This window comes from Pimephales promelas, chromosome 5 (assembly GCF_988280905.1).
Source record: "Pimephales promelas chromosome 5, fPimPro1.hap1.1, whole genome shotgun sequence".
Classification (NCBI taxonomy): Eukaryota; Metazoa; Chordata; class Actinopteri; order Cypriniformes; family Leuciscidae; genus Pimephales; species Pimephales promelas.
The window spans coordinates 17,939,519-17,954,968 of NC_142773.1; the positions used below are offsets into that span (position 1 = coordinate 17,939,519).

At 36.6% G+C, this 15,450-nt stretch overlaps 1 long non-coding RNA gene across 2 annotated transcripts in view; it reads left to right on the top strand.

The window, feature by feature from the left end:
* Positions 1–15,450, top strand: part of LOC148981407 (uncharacterized) — a 315,293-nt gene that overhangs the window by 100,951 nt on the left and 198,892 nt on the right. Inside the window, exon 3 of one of the 2 annotated variants that reach the window (XR_016168508.1) lies at positions 660–1,197. The exons of the other annotated variant lie outside the window; for it this stretch is intronic. This is a non-coding gene — a long non-coding RNA (uncharacterized LOC148981407). Of the gene's footprint in view, positions 1–659; positions 1,198–15,450 lie in introns of those variants that run through there. 2 annotated transcript variants of the gene reach the window in all.

Consider the following 15,450-nt stretch of genomic DNA (forward strand, 5'->3'; position numbering starts at 1 on the left):
ATGGAAATTAGTCAGGTAAAGAATTATGTGGGGAAATCTCTATATTTGCATTTCTCTGTCTGAGTGACCTTTCGACCTCTCTCATGAGGGCAGGAAATAGAATTAGCTCAGAAGAAAGGTAAAGTGAAGAGGAGTACAGACATGTTAATTTAGTGAAATTATGTGGGACATTGAATGTGAAATAATGCATGGTTATATAAATAAAGCATGACCCAATTATGCCAGATTTGTTTAAGTAAAAATTAATTTTCTTTTTGTAGTTTTACCTAAAAGAGCTTTGTGTGTATGTAATAATCTTTAAAAGTTATATATATATATATATATATATATATATATATATATATATATATATATATATATATATATATATATATATATAAAATAAATACATATTTTTACACATACACATTTTATTTTTATATATGAGTGGAATATAAGTAAAACATTATTTTGCTCAAATATCATTGTTTGTTTGTTGTTTTACATCATTATTTATTTTTTATTTAAATGCAGATGCATACATTTTGAAAAAGGTTTTTTTAACTAAAAAAATGGTAAATAAGAAATGAAAAGGGTGTATTTGTACAGTCTTTACTTTAAATTTGGTGGCTATCAATGCTTTGCTTTTGTCTTTCTCTTTCCCTCCTCCTCTCTCTTAGTGTCTGAGATCATCTGGTCCTGCTCATGTGTGCCATATTTAGGCCACTCACGCAGTCTACCTCAGTCTTTTGCACCTTTTATTGATGTCATCTGGCCACCTGCTGACCCTTTGTGCTCTTCAGAGATCACTGCCTCTCAGATGAGTTACCAAGTCACAATGACCTGCTAACATGTGGTGCATCTAATGATAGGGGCTCAAGCTGGACTTCTACATGTGATCAGTCAGATTAATGAGCATTTTCAGATCCACAATGAACATAATCAATCGATGAACGACTTCTGCTGGCACCACCGGGAACCAGAAAGCAAAAGTAAACAGGCCATTAGCCAAAGTCAAAAGGTCAAGAGCTGATAAATGCAGAGTAGCTCAATATGAACTGATTTTCCATCACTTCCAATTTAACAGCATTTACATGTTAGCTGAGTAAGTAACCAGGTGAGATATTTACGACAGCAGGTCACCTGCACCCCCCCCCCCCCCCCCCCCTGCTGTTTGCCATCAATTAGTGGCTTTGCTGAGTACAGAAAAGCGCTAAACATGAGATCATAATTACCTGGTAAATTGTGCTGCATAATCAGCACACTTGTGGCTTAGCAAGAAATTATGATAATATCTTGTGAAAGAAAGTCATTTTCTTTGGTGTATATTGTTTTTAAAACAATGTTAACGGTTAAGAGAATTTGGCATGCAATGAAACTAAATTAAATTGAATTGTCTATTTTAAAAAATGGCAAGTCGCTTTGCATTACTTAAAAAAAAAAAAAATCTTTTAGGCTGTTTTGAGTAAAGAAAGTGGCTTCAGTTCAAGACTTTTGATCATGCTTTTTTGAGTAAGTTTGTACACTGAATGTATGTACAAGTATATTTTGTTTTGTGTAGTTATCTCTTTATAATTACTAAAGGAGCAGAGGGTAAAGACAATGAGAATGCAAAAGATGATTTTAATCATTGAGTTCACCATAATTATCTTTAATGATGTCTCCACTTCTCTGAATTACTGATTACACCAGTATTCAAATAATTAACACAGCAACTGAAGTGTGAAAAATAATTTATAGAAAATCACTATTGTGGCTGGTTTGCGGTTCTCTATCATTTTAATTTGAATCATTTGATTAATTATTGTAGGTGGTATATGAAATTACATGTTTATAGGAATATTAGCTAAACTGGCTTTGCTGTGTAACTATTTGTAAAATATATTTTATAAAATTATATATTTAATATAATACATTTAATTATATTTGTAAAATATATTATATTATACGTTATATAATTTATATTATTTGTGCATATATACAGTATAATTTACAGCCCATTCTCACCCCCAAGGCGTCACTTAACTGACGCCTTGGGAAGCATTTGGACATGCTTCAATATCTGACGCTTTAGGCGCCCTTTAGCGTCAGTTAGATGACGCCCTAGGATCGCGTGTACCCTACCCCCACCCCACACCTAAACCTAACCGCGTCCTCTAACTGACGCTTTCCTTTAGAGTCAGTTAAAGGACGCCGTAGGATCGCGTCATATAAGTGACGCTAAAGGGCGCCTAAAACGTCAAATATTGAAGCATGGTCAAAGGTGACGCCTTGGGGTGAGAATGCGTTGTAATTTAAACTAAAAAGATCTGGAACATTTAACAGATTTCCACAGCTCAACATTGTGGCATCTTTAATAAATAGAGTAATTGAATTGTTGATTGTTTTTTTCTTCAACTTTTCATAAACTCTTAGTTTGTAAATGTTTGGTTTATTATCGAGTGCCCTCCTTCAATCCCATAATGCACTGCAATAACGAGAGTACAACATATGTACACTCAGGGTGCATTCCATTCGACCGTCGTGAGATTCCAATCCAAAGATAGGGAATGTTCAGTTTGAAGAACACTGCGAACGACGTAGGAAATAAGTGAACATCTATACGAAGTAGGGAATAAGTGAATATTGATACGACGTACGGAATAAGTGAACATCGATACGACGTAGGGAATAAGTGAACATTGATACGACGTAGGGAATAAGTGAACATCGATACGACGTAGGGAATAAGTGAACATTGATACGACGTACGGAATAAGTGAACATCGATACGACGTAGGGAATAAGTGAACATTGATACGACGTAGGGAATAAGTGAACATCGATACGACGTAGGGAATAAGTGAACATTGATACGACGTACGGAATAAGTGAACATCGATACGACGTAGGGAATAAGTGAACATTGATACGACGTAGGGAATAAGTGAACATCGATACGACGTACGGAATAAGTGAACATCGATACGACGTAGGGAATAAGTGAACATTGATACGACGTACGGAATAAGTGAACATCGATACGACGTAGGGAATAAGTGAACATTGATACGACGTAGGGAATAAGTGAACATCGATACGACGTACGGAATAAGTGAACATTGATACGACGTAGGGAATAAGTGAACATTGATATGACGTACGGAATAAATGAACATCAATACGACGTAGGAAATAAGTGAACATCAATACGACGTAGGAAATAAGTGAACATTGATACGACATAGGGAATAAGTGAACATTGATATGACGTACGGAATAAGTGAACATCAATACAACGTAGGGAATAAGTGAACATTGATATGACGTATGGAATAAGTGAACATTGATACGACATAGGGAATAAGTGAACATCGATACGACGTAGGGAATAAGTGAACATTGATATGACGTACGGAATAAGTGAACATCGATACGACGTATGGAATAAGTGAACATTGATACGACATAGGGAATAAGTGAACATTGATATGACGTACGGAATAAGTGAACATCAATACGACGTAGGGAATAAGTGAACATTGATACGACGTAGGGAATAAGTGAACATTGATACGACGTAGGGAATAAGTGAACATTGATATGACGTACGGAATAAGTGAACATCAATACGACGTAGGGAATAAGTGAACATTGATACGACGTACGGAATAAGTGAACATCAATACGACGTAGGGAATAAGTGAACATTGATATGACGTAGGGAATAAGTGAACATTGATACGACGTAGGGAATAAGTGAACATTGATACGACGTACGGAATAAGTGAACATCGATACGACGTAGGGAATAAGTGAACATTGATACGACATAGGGAATAAGTGAACATTGATATGACGTACGGAATAAGTGAACATCAATACGACGTAGGGAATAAGTGAACATTGATACGACGTAGGGAATAAGTGAACATTGATATGACGTACGGAATAAATGAACATCAATACGACGTAGGAAATAAGTGAACATTGATACGACGTACGGAATAAGTGAACATCAATACAACGTAGGGAATAAGTGAACATTGATATGACGTATGGAATAAGTGAACATTGATACGACATAGGGAATAAGTGAACATCGATACGACGCAGGGAATAAGTGAACATTGATATGACGTACGGAATAAGTGAACATCGATACGACGTATGGAATAAGTGAACATTGATACGACATATGGAATAAGTGAACATTGATACGACATATGGAATAAGTGAACATTGATACGACGTACGGAATCAGTGAACATTGATATGACGTACGGAATAAGTGAACATCGATACGACGTATGGAATAAGTGAACATCAATACGACATATGGAATTAGTGAACATTGATACGGCATAGGGAATAAGCGAACATTGATACGACATAGGGAGTAAGTGAACATCGATACGACATATGGAATGTGTGAACATCGATACGACGTAGGGAATAAGTGAACATTGATGTGACGTCTCTCTCTCTCTCTCTCTCTCTCTCTCTCTCTCTCTCTCTCTCTCTCTCTCTCTCTTATTTCTCTTTAGGGGTCTTTAATGTTAGCTTTCATGTTTACCGTATCATATTTAATTAATAAGCTCTTTTATGCACGCTGTTCAGTGTTCAATAAAAGTCAAATCAAAAAATTACATTTAATCAGTTGAATTATGAACTCATTTACAGCCTAGAGGAGCACTTCGAAACAAATACCAAAATTAACAAAATTATGATATTGTACCATTTGTACCAAATATATTATATACCGGTATTTTTGCAGTACCGGTATATCGCGCATCCCTAGTCTGACCTAAAAGTGGCGTGCACAGCTGAATCATCCATCCATCCATTTTCCAAACCGCTGGTCCAATGTGGGAACAGTGTAATATCATACGAGTATACATTCTTTTTTAATCGACTATTAAATTGTTTAATTAAGGTTTATACACAGTTTCCATGACCAAGTTCAAGATAAATCTTTTTATTACTTCTGTAGCTGTCAGTCTTCTAAATTTCACTGAATTATTAAACCGCGAGCAAAAACTATGCAAAACCGGCAACCCTTCAGGCACATTCAGTGTTCGAATTTCACCTAATCGTTTTCATTCACTCCTTCAAGGGAACTATTAATGTACAGAATAGTGAGTGAGGATATTCATATTTCGAACACAACCTGTATATATATATAGCCTTCAGTTTGAGTTGTTCTTGGTCTTTTCTTGTCTTGGTTTACGTTGGTTGCAGTTCTCTTGCGTTCCTGTATTCGCCTTTGCTCCTGCGTCTTTAATGTTTTACTTATTTCGTTAATGACATTGGCTACTGCTCATATATCCTGCCTCAAATTCTCTTTCTTGCTACGAACAACCGTGGTTCTAGTTTTAAATTTACTTTTATTCATTTAGCTGACGCTTTTATCCAAAGTGACTTACAATTGCTATATAGGTCACACGCCTCTGGAGCCACTAGGGGTTTAAGTGTCTTGCTCAGGGACACATTGGTGTCTCACAGTTGATTCAAACCCGGGCCTCTCACACCAAAGGCATGTGTCTTATCCACTGCGCCATCACCATCCCTAGTTTCATTATCTGTTTTTTGACCTTGTTGACTGTATCCAACATTAAAATCAAACAGTTTGATATTTCGACAGTCTGAATACTGAATAATGAATAAAGGCTACTGTATCGAAATTAGTACCCATTTTGTACCATTCATGAAAATGCCATCAGGATCTGGTTCATCTTAAATCAGCACAGTGACAAATTGCACTGCTCTTGTTTGTGATGGTTCGCGTCATGTTTATTTCCGTCATTATGGGTGTCTGCTCATTCTGTAACCCTCCGTGCTCTATTTCACATGCTTTACCGGCCTGGAAATGTCATGTCTGATGTTCTCAGTTGCCGTTCTGGATATCGCACTCCATCCGCAGCTCCACCGCATGCTCAGTCACACTCAACATGCCCTCGGGTTCACGCCAACAATTTCAGTCACATTAGCCCGCTGCCATGAAGAAACACTAACCGCGTTATAGAACAACACGCCCTAGCATGTGCGCTCTTAATTAAAACATCAGCTCAACGTGCGGGATGGCAGTTCATTGAACCCAATGATGCGTTTTAGCCATTTGGTTCTTTGAACAGCCATCTTGGCAGATGTAATCATGACATTCAGATGTTGTACAAGATAGCTTATGATTATTACCTGCCATTGTGGACGCTTCCTCTCACCGCACGGTGATGCTAATGCGATGGGAGTCGTGGGACACGTTGTAATAGGTTCCACCTTTCCTATGACACGGATTCATTAAACAAGCGCAGGAAGAAGATAGAAAGAGCCCCTATTTGTGGAATGTTACAGATATTTTCTGCTCTACTGACAACACACTGACAGGAAATGACAAATCGTAATGTAAGAACGCACGGTACGAGTAAAGGTCGAGCGCATTATCTAAAATATAGTGAAAACAGTTGCCATGATTATCTATTTAAGCAACTGCAACACATTAATATCAACTCATCTCAGTAGGGGCTGCTTCAGCATTTAGTCTGTTAGGACAGAAGTAGGGCTCTTACAGTTTGTAGTGTCAATGGTGAAACGTACTTGTTTAGCAGCTAGATTGTATTATAGGCATAATTTGCTGGTAGGACGAGTGGGACACGGGACATTAATTCATAATCGAGAAGTATTTGAATTTAAAGTGAAAATCACGCAGAACGTAAACCCCACTGATGTAAACCTACAGTAGGAGACCGCCAAAACTAAATTAGAAATCTTTAAAATAGATTCCTATTTGAAAATTCTTCCCGAACTTTTACACTCTAGTAATAGTGATAAACAGTTATGAACTTATGAATGTAATGAGTGTTGCCATATCATGAGATGCTGTTATGACCGTATTGATAGCTTTAAGTGAGATGGAGTTATCCATCCTCCCTCAGGGCTTCCTGTACCCTTCATCATATCAGTCTCAGACAGATGTCACCCGTGAGAGCCCGACACCCACAGGGCTCCAAGAAGGAGATTTGGAATGCCAGGCTAGACGAGCTTTCCAACTGAGTAACAGCCAACTAGCTTGTTGCCCACTGGCCCGTCCCATGAGCTGAAACCCTCTCCCGGCTCTCTGGGGTCTGCATCAGAGCCAGCGTCTGCACCCGCAGGGGGGTTTGAGCGTCCTGTGTGACTGTTTCTTTATCAGTCTGAGATAGGCTATTACTCCACTGGTGCTGACATACACACTGATTAGCCAGCTAGCGCCGGATGTGCAGAGGCATGCTAGCCCTGCAGCACGACTGAACTCTTTTTGCGATTTAACAGACGTTTTTACAGAGGTGTAAAGGGAAATGTTTCTGTGTTTTTAAATGCCTTGACCTTTCTTTTTGTTTGCAGGTATACATTTAACTTTTTGTCTTTGTTTATTGTATTGTAAACTAGACATTGATACCATATATAATATATTAAAATATAAATTATAATGATGTACGTTATATATACATTTAACATACTGTTTAAAAGTTAAGTTCATAGTTAATTAAGATACTTAATGACAGTTGTCATAAACATGCATAAACCCTTTTTTATATTCATAACATATGTCATGTCATGATTATGAAGGTGTCATGCCAGTCTTATGCACACCGCTTCAAGTAAAGTGTGCTTATTAGGATGCATATAACTAGGATATTTGCTGTTTGTACTTATAGAGCACATATTAATGCCCTCTAATCCATCCAATACCTAAACTTAACAACTACCTTACTAACTATCAATAAGCAGGAATTAGGAGTTTATTGAGGCAAAAGTCCATAATAGTTTGTATAGTGAAAATTGGACCCTAAACTAAAGCAAAAAATAAAATAAAAAATAAATAATACTTGAAACATGTAACTTGATTTTAAACCTCTGCTGGTCAATTTTACGAAAGGCACCACTCTTTTCTTTATCATTTTTTATTATTTTAACTGTATTGACAGGCTCGTTGGGCGAATGAAATGTCATTATAATCTCATTCAGTTACACCCCATCCTCATCCTCTCAGTCGGGTTCGTTCGATACTATTTTAGCCGGCATTAAGACTTCATAGTGGTTTTGGGTGTGTTTAATCCATCTTAGTGAAATGTTGGATAATGGTCTCTAAACCCATTATTTATTGATTAGAAATCTCACCGATTCATAGTAGAGGCTCACAGTCGTCCTAATGATCCATCTCTCACATTATCATCCATTATTTAGCTTGAATCAATAAATTATTGACTACATGTCACCAAGAATTGAAGTCCTTCATGAAATTGTAATATGTATTAAAAAGTATTGCTCAAAAAGATAATGATTGTATAATGTCTATGTGCTTGTAGGGCCTTGACAAGCACGTTCATGTCATATACAGTGTTAACACGCTATCTATCTATCTATCTATCTATCTATCTATCTATCTATCTATCTATCTATCTATCTATCTATCTATCTATCTATCTATCTATCTATCTATCTATCTATCTATCTATCTATCTATCTATCTATCTATCTATCTATCTATCTATCTATCTATCTATCTATCTATCTATCTATCTATCTATCTATCTATCTACAGTATCTATCTATCTATCTATCTATCTATCTATCTATCTATCTATCTATCTATCTATCTATCTATCTATCTATCTATCTATCTATCTATCTATCTATCTATCTATCTATCTATCTATCTATCTATCTATCTACAGTATCTATCTATCTATCTATCTATCTATCTATCTATCTATCTATCTATCTATCTATCTATCTATCTATCTGCCTCTTGTTTTTGTGCGCATTCGGTCTGAGTAAACAAAATAATGCCTTTAAGACTAATTTATAAGTAGGCAAACAGCTTGTACAATTACATATTGCTGCTTTATGTCTCATCAAAATCAAACATGAAATGGCCTGAAAACATGACTGTGTTTTTGTTTTTAGTGAGAACAAGTTTACCTTTTAGTTTACCTTTGTGAAATGAAAGGTACATCTGTGTCTGTAGCCAATGTTTGGAGAGCTTAATGATTGATGATCTGAAATAAGTTGACTATTAACCCCCTGAGGTCGAGTAATGCGCCGCCGCATTATGCTGTTTTTTTTTTTTTTTTTTTTGACATAGCTGCAACAGAGACTTAAAATACTCCGTCATTAATGGTCATATAAATAAAATCAATACATGATTATAAACTATAGAGGGTGTTCTTTTTTTGTACACTCTTATTAACATCAAAACCTTTTGTTTTTCATAAAATAAATAAAATAAACAGGGTGTGCTTTAACCCTCTGCAAAAATCTTTCTGAAACGCGTCCGAAAAACGAACTGTAACTCAGTAAATTCTTGTGTGTCGAAGACACGAAAGATTTCTTTTTATGAAGCTGAAATTCTCTTCTTTTAAATGTCATTTATATAAAAAGCAACTATTCTCAATTGATGTAATCTGTATGAAAAGAGAGAGATGTCAGTCTTTTTCCTTTCACCTAATTATAGCGGATGATGTGTTAATGTGACCCCGCCCACTGAGAGCGTGCGCTATTCAAACGCTAATGTTGAGGCAAGCCATGAAAACGCCCACATCAGCTGGATAAAACATCCAGTTTATCACAAATCTAACCTTTACCTCATCTTGCTGCGCTGTGAGGAATAATACTACTGTCATAAAGAACAGCTGAACATAAATACACAAATAAAACACAGTTATATTGTTTAAATTCTTACTGCTTTTAGTTAAATGTAAAAATGCTTAAAAACAAACTTGATGAGTTATATATATATATATATATATATATATATATATATTAAGTGTAACTGGGGCAATCTAATTTTTCGAATTTACAGCTCGCCCTGGTCTCTTTTACAGCGTTATTTTGTGGCTTTTATTTTCAAATACCACATCATAGATCAGTTGTGGCTTTGAGGAACATGCTTTGTCTGTTTGTTTAATGTCTGAGTTGAAATGAAAGTCTGTTGCCTGTTTCTGTGGTCTGAATTTGATGAGCACCCACCATGCTCGTCTTTTCTCATTAATATTATAGTGCATCCGCAAGCTCTGCTGTTTTCTCTTTCGACCTGTCATTGTCTTGACACAAAGTCTCAATTATTTTCACTCTCAAGCACTAAAGCTAATTAGTGAGGCGAGTACACGGGATGGTTTACACCTCCATCTTTGAGCAAAATGACAATCTTCTGCTCAGCTGCCAAGAACTAAAACAAATCAAAAGGTAGTATGAACACATTTTTCTTTCACAATTCACTTTTGTTTTTGTTTTTAATTAGTCACACAGCTTCTAAATGACCTGCTCGGGAAATTGCAAAAACTTGCATTTGGGCATTTAATTAAAAAGAGATGCTAATTGTCTGCACATCCATAGATAGAACTTGGAGTTCACAGGACCACTAAAATCAACTCCTCAGCTTAAATACAACCCTCAGCTCTAATGCTTAAGACTTACTCTAATTACTAAGCCAGAATAAAATGTAATAATTGTTTATTTCATAAAAGGCCTGTTTTGCCTGTTTAACTAGCTCAATCTTTGCCTGTTGCCATGCACGAAGGCACTAAAAAATGTCCTCACGCCCACTTGAATATAAATCGGCCTCTACTGCGTAACATTGATAATACATCATCTACTTAGTGACTTTGTGACAGTGGTGACTGTTTTTTTGTGCTAGATATATATACATTTGCTTTGTTTCATTCTCTGTACTGAACATGTGCAGGTAGTTCAGGTGGAAAATATTGATCATATCACCTAGATTTAATTACTGTGTAAATTGATAGTTTCAGATAATCTTTCACATAGGAGTCATGCAGTGCATCCGCAGTATTGATGTTTTAGTTTAGTAAACTTACAAATAAACATCTTTTTCAATTTTATGACTTGGCCAGTGACTTGTTGTGTTTTGATTCTAAATTCTGATTGGATGTGCTATGCTCAAAACTGTTTATAAAGGCAAAAATCACACAACTGCGACTACCATACTGTTTTAGTACAGAACGCATTTTTCCATTCCAATTCGCTCCTTTTCTATGTAGACGCACTAGACGGATGTGTATGACCGCTGCGCTTGCGTCTTGCGTTTTTTTTTTTTGCAGAATATCAAATAGATAGCTGCTATTTTTGACATGAAAAAAAAAAGAAAGAAAATAATCTCACGCAATACTATCTCACGACCAATTCGTACAAATTCGTACGAGTGATTAAAAAGTTGCTAATTCGCACTAATTCATACAACCTCACTCGTACGAATTCTTACGATTTGTCTAAACCCACATGATGGGTAGGTTTAGGGGCGGGGTCAGGGGTATGTCATTTGTACGAATTTATACGAATTGGCCAACTCGTAAAATATATATACGATTTAGCAACTCGTAAATATTTCGTACCTCGAGTGAGGTCGTACGAATTGTTACGAATTAGTCACCTCATAAAATTCGTACAAATTCCCATGAGATCGGGTTGTCTCTCTGGCTATGCAGCCCGTTCTCATCCTTTAACGTCATATAGAACGCTATATGCAAAAACGGCGCTATACTACGCACATGGCACCCTTTATCGTTAATATAACACGCGAACCCAAGACGTTATAAATCCTTTAGCATGAATATGACACGCACACCCTACCCCACACCTAAACTTAGCCCTCACAGCACGTGTTATATTAACCCTCTGGGGTTGTTCGGCCCAAATGGACCAGAAGAATTTAAATATTTTTTTTTTAAAAATTACAGCTTCCTCGGAATGGTCCGAAATTTGGTGACTTTGTTAATATTTGGTATTTGAAGACCCCAAAAAAATTGGGGACAGGATGTGAGTAGTCTAAGTGGTTGTAAAACAAATAGTCACACTTGGGGTGTTCGGGTCCAAATGGACCCACATGGAAAATGAATGGGAAATTGGAAAAAATGTGAAAATACTGAGTTTTTTTGTGCGTACAATCTACAAACCAGCAACGATCTTGAAAAAAAGCACACAACAGTGAAGGGGTGAATCTATAAAACATCAAGAGTACAAAACAGACACATCCAGACACACACACACACACACACACACACACACACAAACACACTTTTATACACAAACACACCAAAAAAATTCAGATTATACATGTGTTTTGCATTTTTAAAATGCTCAGTTTGTCCACCAGATGGCATCCATCTCATTTCAAAAATTGCTTTTATGAGGCCTAGGCTTGAGTCTAAAATGAAATACAGCTTTTAAAAAAAAAAATATATATATTTTTTTAAAATATTTTTTCTATTATGTTCAATGGGGGGAAATTTTGTCATAATTATTGCATTAATACTAATTATTTTTTATTTTTGAAATTTTCTCAAAACACCAAAAAAGAAAAGAAAAAATATTATAAAAAAACGAGTAAAAAAAAAAAATCATGATTTTTGTTTTTTTAAATATGAATCCCGCCCTTTGGCGGGCCCGAACACCCCGAGTGTGACTCTGAAACGAACAACCCCAGAGGGTTAACGATAACGGGTGCCATGTGCGTAGTATAGCGCCGTTTTGTCATATAGCGTTCTATATGACGTTTAAGGATAAGAATGCGTTGGGCTATGGCATTTGATAAAAACTGTCGCTGCTCAGAGATCTGTTTGGGTTCACCCTATCTTCCCATAACTTGCAACTGTGAACAAAAGCTTGCAACGTTTGCCCCGCCTCCGGAGCCTTCTGATTGGGCCACTGTTTTGGAACTGACATTGATGAGTGGCGCTGCGTGTAAAAGTTCAAAATCTTTTAACTTAATGTGGCACAAGTGTACTAGACTCTGCAAAAGACTAGACTTGTGCGTACTGGTCATATGCATCCGTTTAGCACGTTTACATAGAAAAACAATGGAAAAGTAGTGCATTGGAATGGAAAACGATCCTTTACGCCGCCTTCACACTGGCAGTTGAAATCCGATCCGATACGACTCAGAAACGATCGGAAGTCATTCATTTCCTATGGAGATTCGCAGACCGCATGCGAATGGGTCCGAAACGGGTCCGACCGGGTGCGTGCGAAAACAATCGTGTCCGTTGGTCATCCGGATGCGTTCAAAAAATTTTACTCTTGCAAAAATCTATGGATCGTTCCTATCCGACAATTCTAGCGGAAGTTGAGCGTTGCTATGGTACTGATAAACAAACCTGAATTCTTAACTTTTAATAAAATAATGATTTTATAACGATAAGTTGTCATGTCATTTTTTTTATTTTATTTTCATGACTTTCTAACGTTGTTAGGACAGTTAATACAATTGAATTGTAGGCAGACATTGAACTATTGACCACTATACCACTATATCACATTTTTTTAGCCTTCATATTAATATCTCTATAACCCTCATCAGAGAGATCATACAGAACTGACAGAATCAACCTTTCTAATCTCTCCGCCATTTTTGTTCTACCCACGTCGACACTTTTCACTGTGTAGTACGACGTCCATTGGGGACGTATTGCGTATTACGGAGCTGATTTCAACTGCCAGTGTGAAGGCGGCATTAATGTGTCATGTTGATTGGCAAATGTAACTAATCTACAATTATGTCAATGACGGGATTAATTATTAAGAAATGAGGACGATGGTGTGAGGACCCTCTTGTGAAAGTTTAAAAAAAATGATTGTTTATTATAATTATAATTGAATGCATTTTTTATTTATTGAGTAGTATTTAATTGCTTTTATTTAATGTCTTATTGCTGTTACTGTAATTTCATACAAGCAATAAAATAAATGTATGGTAAATAATCTGCTTTATGCATGGCAAAGTAATAACTGCAATACACTACCTTGAGTGATCCATCTTATTAAGAGTTTAGAAACATGTCTCTAAAACTTTTAATTAAAAATTAAACATGTTTATGTTCTAACATACATTTTCTCTAATATCGGAAAATGGTCAGGTTTTCTCTGTCTTATTCTTTGTGTATCTCCCCATCTGTTTTTTTTTTTTCTTTTCTTTTTGGACATTCATGCAAAAAGACTATCAAATGCCTGCTTGACGACATGGCGAGTCTCTAAATACATTATCAGCTCTATGAGCTCATTTCAGACGTTCCCTTATTAGAGCTCTCTGCTTCCTATTAGTTCTTAATAAATAAGGATTAAATTACATTACATACCAATTATGTTATATAAGCCACTGTTTCATGGAGACACATCAGCCTGTATATGACAGGTTTTATGCATTGAAATGCCACACTAATAAACTTAGAACCTGTATTAGTAACAGAGAAAAGAGTTTGTGGAGGTGTAAATCATCCAAGGAATTTAAGCTACGTTGTAATAAATTCATTTAGTGGGCAACGGTGTTTAAACAGTCACATATCACTGGGATGGATATATAACAGGCATTTAAATAGAAGATTCTTCATATCAAATTTACAATAAATAGAAGTATAAAATGGGCCAATTGGTACTATTGTTTAGAAAGGGGGGTTTGATTGTTTTGAGAATAAAGAATATGGTCACATTTGAGTGCAATCAATGAGGAGTGTAATTTTGTGTGCTATCAAGACGCATGAACGTTCACTAGACAAATGTTTTAATGAAGGGTTCTGAGTTGAGGTGTTTCACACCAGTACAGTCCGAGGTAATGTGGGGGAACTTTCCATAAAAATAAAGTTTTTTTTATACTGTACAAACTGTATATTCTATTTCCTAAACCTACCCTTACTGTTATGCTAAAATGCACTTAATTAATGGAATTTTCAGAAAATCCATGACCTATTTATGGTTAATAAGTTGTTAACAAAGCATTATCTAACTATTTGTATATATGAGCTTATTAAATAATAATAATTTGTTAATTAGTGACAATTTGTGAAGAGCTCACTATTTAAATATATACACTCACCTAAAGGATTATTATGAACACCATACTAATACTGTTTGACCTTCAGAACTGCCTTAATTCTACGTAGCATTGATTCAACAAGGTGCTGAAAGCATTCTTTAGAAATGTTGGCCCATATTGATAGGATAGCATCTTGCAGTTGATGGAGATTTGTGGGATGCACATCCAGGGCACGAAGCTCCCGTTCCACCACATCCCAAAGATGCTCTACTGGGTTGAGATCTGGTGACTGTGGGGCCATTTTAGTTTTTAGTTTTTAACTCAATGTCATGTTCAAGAAACCAATTTCCAGAGACTTGAGCTATTCAGGGCGGATGTTGTGGGAATGTCTTGGTTGACACGCCTCTGCAGCATCACGTGGCGGTTGGGGACAGTGCCTCTGGGATGGCAGACCGGGGTGGTGGTTCCTCTTTTTAAGAAGGGGGACCGGAGGGTGTGTTCCAACTACAGGGGGATCACACTTCTCAGCCTCCCTGGGAAAGTCTATGCCAGGGTACTGGAGAGGAGAATACGGCCGATAGTGGAACCTCAGATTCAGGAGGAACAGTGTGGTTTTCGTCCAGGCCGTGGAACAGTGGACCAACTCTATACTCTCTACAGGGTGCTGGAGGGTTCATGGGAGTTTGCCC